Source organism: Echinops telfairi, unplaced genomic scaffold (assembly GCF_000313985.2).
Source record: "Echinops telfairi isolate 266 unplaced genomic scaffold, ASM31398v2 ScPeMD7_70;HRSCAF=299, whole genome shotgun sequence".
In the NCBI taxonomy this organism is placed as follows: Eukaryota; Metazoa; Chordata; class Mammalia; order Afrosoricida; family Tenrecidae; genus Echinops; species Echinops telfairi.
Window position 1 is genome coordinate 35,081,776 of NW_022103968.1, and position 7,822 is coordinate 35,089,597.

The following is a 7,822-nucleotide window of genomic DNA, read 5'->3' on the forward strand; positions in this document are numbered from 1 at the left end:
ATAATTAGTCAGGAAGACGAACTATGAACAAGATAAATGAGTAAATCCTAAGGCTTCTGACCCAAACCAAACCAAACTCACTGCGTCGTGTCAATTCCAACTCTGCCCCTGTGGGTTTCTGTGACTGTACCTCTTTATTGGAGTAGAAAGTCTCACAGTTCTCCCACAGAGCAGTTAGTGGTTTTGAACTGTTGGCCTTATGGTGAGCAGCCCAATTCGTAACCCACTCGGCCACTAGGGCTCGCTCACACTCGCTGCCATGGAGGCAGTTCCCTGGATGACAGGAAGTATCTGGAGAAAAACAAAGCTGGCGTAAGAGGAAGGAAACCGTGTTCGGTAAGGTGGCTGGGGAGGAGTCCATGAACAGATGACGAGAATAGAGACTAGAGTAAGACTGAGGGTGGTCGGGAGAGGGGGTCAGCTGCGTATTTGCAGAATAACACTATCAGGACTCTAAGACAGGAGTGTGCCTTAACTGTCTGAGGAACAGCAGAGAGAGCAACCATTACCGGTGACTCAATGCAGACACGGTGACTCTACAGGGCAGAGTAAAGCCGCCCCATAGGATTTCCAAGGTCGTGAGTCTCACTGGGGTAGACTGCCCCATCTTTCTCCCACACGGTGACAAGGGGGAGACTAGTGAGAAATGGGGACAGACAGGTGAGGAGGGCAGGGGCTCCAGATCAGATAGGGTCATTGGAAAGACTTGGCTTTTACTAGGAGCAAGATGAGGCCCCTTTGCAGGTTTGGAGGGGAAGAGTCCAACAGCCTAGCACTCGTTTTTAAAGAACCACCCGAGGTCTTTAACTGTGGCAGGGAGAACACACGGGGCGGGGGGTGTATAGAAGTGAGGCTGCCTCAATGGATCAGGAACCTCAAGTGGGTCCCCAGTGCATGCAGATCGAATGCTGACTTCCAATAAATCTTTCTTGAATGCTCTGTTTGACTTTCTGGGCCTAATGGCAGCTGAAGTTCCATTAAAAAATGCATAAGGCTGAACAAGGAACAGGGAAGAGGCACGTGGTTGTCAGGGATGCAGAAGGTGGGCTGTGGCCGGGCGAACAGATCAGCCAGTGGAAGGAAGGAAGGCAGGTGGGGTATGGAATGACTAGCGAGAGAGTTAAGGCCATTTCAGTGAGCTGCGCTTCAGGCAAATAGACCTCTGACATCTATCTATCTATCTATCTATCTATCTATCTATCTATCTATCTATCTATCTATCTATCTATCTCCCCAATCCCACACTCACTGCATCAAGTCAATCCTGACTTACAGTGACCCCCTGTGGGTTTCCAAGGCTGTAACTATATATAGGGGAATAGAAAGTCCAGTCTTTCTCCTGAGGAGCTGCTGGTGGTTTCGAACTGCCGACCATACGGATTGCAGCCCAGTGCATCACCACTACACCACCAAGGCTCCTGTGTGTGTGGGGGTGGGGTATGGTGGGGGATAGGAAGTTGATGACGCTGAATGCAAGAATGAAGAAAATGGTCTAAAAGTGATGGTGGTAATAATTGTATATCGCTTCTTGAGGTGATGAACTATTGAATTGATGAATGTGAATTATATGCCAATAAAACTCTTCAAGCCCCATGGGTGAGAAGGTTGAGCAGGGGCACTGGGGATTGAGGGCGACGAAGGGCCTGTGCTGGGGGGATCCTGGGTGAAAGTGGTCTGCACCAGCAGTCCCTGACCTGGGGCTGAACGTCAAAGCCCATCAAGAAATGGTTTTAAGCCGCCCCCGGATGTAAATACCTGAAATGTGATAAGGAAGTGAGAGGGATTCAGGCCTGTCGGGTATGGATTCTACTAGAGATACGTTTTTGCATCAAACAGAAAGCAAGAATAGCACCGTACTCCCTTCAGAGGGGACTAACCAAAAGGTCTGTAGTTAGTCGGTGGTTAGTAGGGAAAAGACCTGACGATCTGCTCCCCCCAAAACTGATCACCCTGATTGAACTATTGAAATGTACGATAAACCACCAAATCCATACTCACCGCCGTGGAGTCCATGCCGGCTCACAGCCACCCCGCAGGACAGGGCAGAACTGCCCCGTGAGTTTCAGAGACTGGCGCTGTCTATGGAATCAACACGCCCCATCTGTCTCCTGCGGACCAGCTGGTGGTTTTAAACTATGGACCTTGCAGATTGCAAGGCAACATCTCTCGCTATGCTACCGGGGCTTCTGGAAATGGGTGCTCTGTGAATTGTACATTGAAAAAAAAGGCACCTAGAAGCTTTCAGGAACATACATTTTTATTTATCTTGAATAAATAAATACCCAGAGTCGCTGGGTGCTATGGGATGGCTTTAAGTAGATGTGATGTCATTTTTGTGACCTGCAAAAAATAAAAACACCAGAGCCCAGAGAGCCCCCCTGGGACAGTTCTGGTTTGTCACATGAGGTCACTGTGAGGTGAGACTCAACTGGACTGCATTCTTTCTGTGAGCTCTCAAATACCCAGCAGTTCAATGTCTTTCTCTGGAACTTGGTTTTTTGGGTTTTTTTAGTTAAAATGGAAAATAAAATTCATGAATGCCAATCAGAGGCTGCCTTTGCCATCCATTTTTTTCCAAGCACTGTAACACACCTGTTCATGCCAACGAGGATGAAAAACAGATCATTACATTTATGAAATCCTGTTGAGGGGAAAAATTATATTTTCTCTTCTCGAGATCATGGAAAAAGGAATACAACTCCTCTAGCTGTTACTAGAGTCCCTGGGTGCTGCACACCACCTACATGCTCGGCTGCTAACTCAGAGTTTGGAGCGGGGAGCCCATCCAGGGATGCCTAGGGGGCAAGACCTGGATAATTGCTTCCAGAAGCTCAGCCATCGGTAACCCTTGGGGGCACCGTTCTGCTCCAACCCATGTGAGCTTACCGTGAGTAAAAGGCAAAAACCAAATCCTCCTGTAAGTCGTTCTGAAAGAATATCAGCAACATCTTCCCGATTCACAGCCCCTCTGTCTCTTTTCTAGAAACTGAGTGTGCTGACCCTACAAGCCCCCTGGACCCAACCCAGGAGAATCTAACCCCAGGTGGGGTGCCAGTCTCCCTCCCAGGAATCTGGATTCCCGCTGAGAAATTGTTAATCAGAGTCAGCAAGTCGATGGAAGGAGGGACCATTCCCAGCAGAAGCTCTGGGCAGCCATGTTTTCACCACAGTTGGGGAAGTGAAAAGTCTACTGAGTCCACAGGATGAACGAGCTTCCTCTGCGGGGTCAAGGCTGTCTGCCAGTACATGGGGCCTGTGTCTTAGCAGGAGTGCAGTCTAGTTCTCAGGACCTGGAGAAGCAATTCCCTCCTCCGGACCAGGAGCCCTCACGGTTCTGTGAGCTAAGCGCTGGCCAATAGAACCCTCCAGCTGCTCCATAGGCAAAGATGAGGCTGTCTGCTCCTGTAAAGACAGACTGTCTTGGAAACCCTGTGTCCTACAGGGTCACTGTGAGTCTGGATTGATTTGAGGACAGGGAGCTTATGATTTTTGGCTTTTCCAGTGGGTTTGGACCTACTTTCTCTCCTAGAAAACCACCCAAAGTGCCTCGTCTGGTTCTGAAGACAAAAGCAAACCCCCCTCAATGTACCACCGCTGATCCCACTTCCTTCCATACATCCCTCCAGCTTTCCCAGTGCTCTCAACGTTGTCCTTGGGGGAATGCTGCCCTTCTAATCTTAAAAGGTTAGTTACTCTGATCCAGAAGTGGGTTTACTTCCAGACCTGCAAAGTCAAGGCCAGTCTTGGGAGTCCCTCCGGTCTCTATCCAACCAGGAAGCCTGGCCTCTTCTATGAGTTTGAGTTCAAGTCCACCTTTTTCTGGTGCACAGGTAAATTTAAATATCCCATTTCTTCTTCAAAATTGGGGGAGGCCTTGCTCTCAGAGTGCACTGAGGGGGGATTCTTGCACAGGGAAGTTCACGAACAGCAGCTTGGCATTTGATTTCCCTGTGGACCCCTTTATTGTTGTTCTAGTCTCTAATATTTTCTGCTTTCTTTTTGATCGAGAGTTTTCTTATTTTGTCATTGCTGTTGGGTTTTCTTTGTTTTTTAAGTTCAGTTATGCTGGATAGGTAAATCTATAGAGACGGTTACTGGAGTCATAGTTTCCTAGGAACATAGCAGCAAAGGTTCAGAGGAATAGAGAGCTAACGAGTACAAGGAGGAAGAAAAATGTCCTAAAATTGATTGTGCTCATGACTGTACAACTCTTTGTAAACTGATTGAACTACTTGATTGTGTCATATGTGAATTTTATGTCAATAAAACTGTTTTTGTTTTGTTTTGTTTTAATTGGGCCAAAGGTTTGTTAAATGATGCTATTTACCCAGCTGCCTCTTCAGCGTACCCTGAGTACACACACACAGCCCACTTCCAAGGAAACAGCCATCAAAAGGGGTGAGCCGGAAGTTTCTGCAGAAGCTCAAAAACCTGCCCTGCCCCCAGCCCTTGTCTACCCTGCTACCAGGGGCATTCCTGCTGCTTTCCCTGGGGTTTAGGAAGCAACACTGGTGGCAAATGGGCAGCCTTTGATGCATTAAGACACAGGCCAAGAAAACGGGCCCCTTACTAAGCCATTCTTCCCCCCAGCTTTCCTGCTGGGATAGGTGGGACGTGCCAGACAGGACCCTAAACACTGTTGGGGACCGGATAGCCCAGACCCTGGTCCACCAGAGCTGCCATCGTGCACCATGTCCCCAGGAAGTCTCCTTCTCGCTTTCTTTCTGGGTCTTGGTTGACCCATTGCCTCCCCCCAAGCTCCTAAAACATCATTTCATTAAATGTGTTTCTACTCATGCAAGACGACCCCCACATTCATTAAAATGACAGACAAGAAGAACAAACCAGGTCTTTTGTTTGTTTGTTTGTTTGTTTGTTTGTTTGCCTGTTTTTAAATAATGAACGCATGCATCCTGGAAATCTCACGTCCTACTTCACTTTTTGTAATGGCCCCTGCTTTTCTTCCCCCCCCCCCCCCCCATGCTCTGTGTCCTTTGGAGTTACCTCCTGAGAAACCTGAAAGAAACCAAGAAAAAAAGAACAACCACAAAAGCTTTGGCTTCCATGATCCCAGTCCCCCAGCTTCTCTGTTTCCGCCTTCGCCCCACTTCTCTTCCTGCACACCACCCCAAGTTGGCATCACTGCCCCCCCACACCCGACTGCACGCTGAGCTCTCCTGAGAAGCAAGCCTACCGCGCATGTGCCTCCACCTGCTATCTCTTGGGTTTCCACGGAGATGGATTGACACCGGGCTTACGACAATGGGCTCAAGCATGGGGACAAGGGCGAAGATGGCGCAGGACTGGGCAGCAATTCCTTCCATGTGTGTCAGGTCGCTCAGGGGCAGAGCTGACCCAAGGGCACCGAGCAACAACAAATTCCACACCCTTAGATCTGAGCATCCTTCTTCAAATCAGCATATGCTCCCCGTCTCTCACAGGGACATTGCCAGGGCACAGGCAGACGTATCTCAAGGTCAAGCTCCCCTGCTCCTTCCCTCTCTGGTACACAGAATCCGCAAGCCCTGGCCTATCCCTCTCCCTGGTGCCTCTACCTCCTATTCCCACCTTGATACCGTTACTGGGAGGAAGCTCATTGTTCATGCCTCTCCACTAGATTCTTGTCCTGCTCACAAAAGAGAGAGAGAAGAAGAAGAAGAAGGAGGAGGAGGAGGAGGGAGATGAAGATGAAGATGAAGAAAAGAAAGAAGGACAGTGGGTTGGAAAGAGGGAATCGATTACAAGGATCTATATGTGACCTCCTCCCTGGGGGATGGACAACAGAAAAGTGGGTGAAGGGAGATGTCGGACAGGGCAAGATATGACCAAATAATAATTTATAAATTATCAAGGGCTCATGAGGGAGGGGGGAGTGGGGAGGGAGGGGAAAAAATGAGGACCTGATGCCAGGGGCTTAAGTGGAGAGCAAATGTTTTGAGAAGGATGAGGGCAATAAATATACAAATGTGCTTTACACAATTGATGTATGTATGGATTGTGATAAGAGTTGTATGAGCCCCTAATAAAATGATTTTAAAAAAAGAAAAGAAAGAAGGAAGGAAGGAAGGAAGGAGAGATAGAGAGAGAGGGAGAAAGAAAGCTGGATCAGGCAAGGGACCACATTCAGACAAGAGTCAGAGAAAGGGTTTGGACAGAAAGAGTGAGGTTATTAAACGGGGATACTTTGGCAGGGGGGGTGAGGGGTAGGGTGGACCAGGGGAGCCCAAAGGACCCTTTGAGCTAGTGTAAAAGACCTTATGTTCGGCTACTGGTGGATTTCCCACCAAAGGCGGGCTTTCTGCCGGGTCTTCTGCTATGGGCCCCCCTCCTTTCAGGTCTGCATTTTCTGGCACCCTATCAACCCAGGATCCCAGACTTGGCGCTCTTGACTCGGACCCCAAATTCAGGAATCTATTCAGTCATGGTGGGGGTTGTGTGAACTTCCTGTCTTCCTTCCCCCTGCCATCTCACCATCTCCAATATCTCTGGTCTCTTCCATGGACGAGGAAATGTGTTTTACTCTGCCCCTCCCCTTCCTTGTGAAGAGGTGTGTGCGTGTGTGTGTGTGTGTGTGTGTGTGTGCATGTGTGCGTCTCCCCCCTTGTTTGTGTTGAAGCTGCCCACCAGTTTCCTTCCACTTATCACCTCTCCCCACCCTTGTCAGTTTCTGACTAGCTAGCAATCCCCTTGCGGAATTCCTGTCCCTGAACTTCTCCAGCAGCATCACAACCAGCCCGAGGAACTTTAGACAAATCCTTCTTGAGCTTCGATTGTATCTGAAAAAGGAGTCTAAAGATGGCCACCACAACAGGCGGTTGAGGATGAACTGTGGTAACGTATCAAAGCTATCAATCATTGCCTAGCACAGAGCTTAGCATGCGCCAGGCAAGTGCTCATTTCTCTCTCTCCACTCCCCCACCCCCACCCCCGGGCCCCTTCAGCCCTGTTCAGCCCTGTTCTCCTGGTGCGACTTCCCCTGGAGACGCATCTGATATCTGCACTCATTGTCTGCCAAACACTCCCTGCAATTCTCTGCTTCCAGCAATCCAGCTGCAAAGGTATTGCTTGTCCTCTCTTCCCCACCCCCACCCCCCAGGTCCCTAATCTTAAATGAAGTTAAGGAACCCTGGTTGCATAGGGGTTGGCATTGGGCGGCTAACCTCAAGGTCACCAGTTCAAAACCACCAGCCACTCTGCAGGAGAAAGATGGGGCTTTCTACTCCCCTAAAGAGTTTACAGTAGCAGGGCACCAATCTACCCAAGGGGAGGGTATTGTTTATATCTCCACAGGAGAGGGAGAGAGAGACCAGGCTTCAACCTGATGCACCAAGACATGAATACAGCATATTGGCATGTACCAGGGAACCAATAGAGAGGTCCGCGGGGCCGGCCCCAATCCCAACTATGTGGACACCCCCCTCCCCAGAAGAATGCACTTTAGAGGACAGCACTGGGGGTACATCTTGGGGAGAGGGGTGCGTCAGATTAGAGCATGCGGGAGAAATGCAAAGGGATGGAGAGGGAGGAGAGGACATCTTGGCCCACCAAGCCCCAGGGACAATGTTGCTGCTCAGAGCAGACAATGCACGGGGAAGACTGTAGGGCCGGCCCCACAACGAGACATGGAGTCCCTCACTGAACCATGCTGCTGTGGGGGACAGCACTGGAGACACAGTGTGGGAATAGTGCACGGTCTGGCCCCATCACGCTGGGGCGAGGCACTGAGGGCATGCAGCAGAGCAGCAGGGGGAGCAGAGTGATGAAACCCCCAGGGATACCAAAAATAGACTTGGGAGACAGAGTGTGCCCCGCCCCCCCCCCC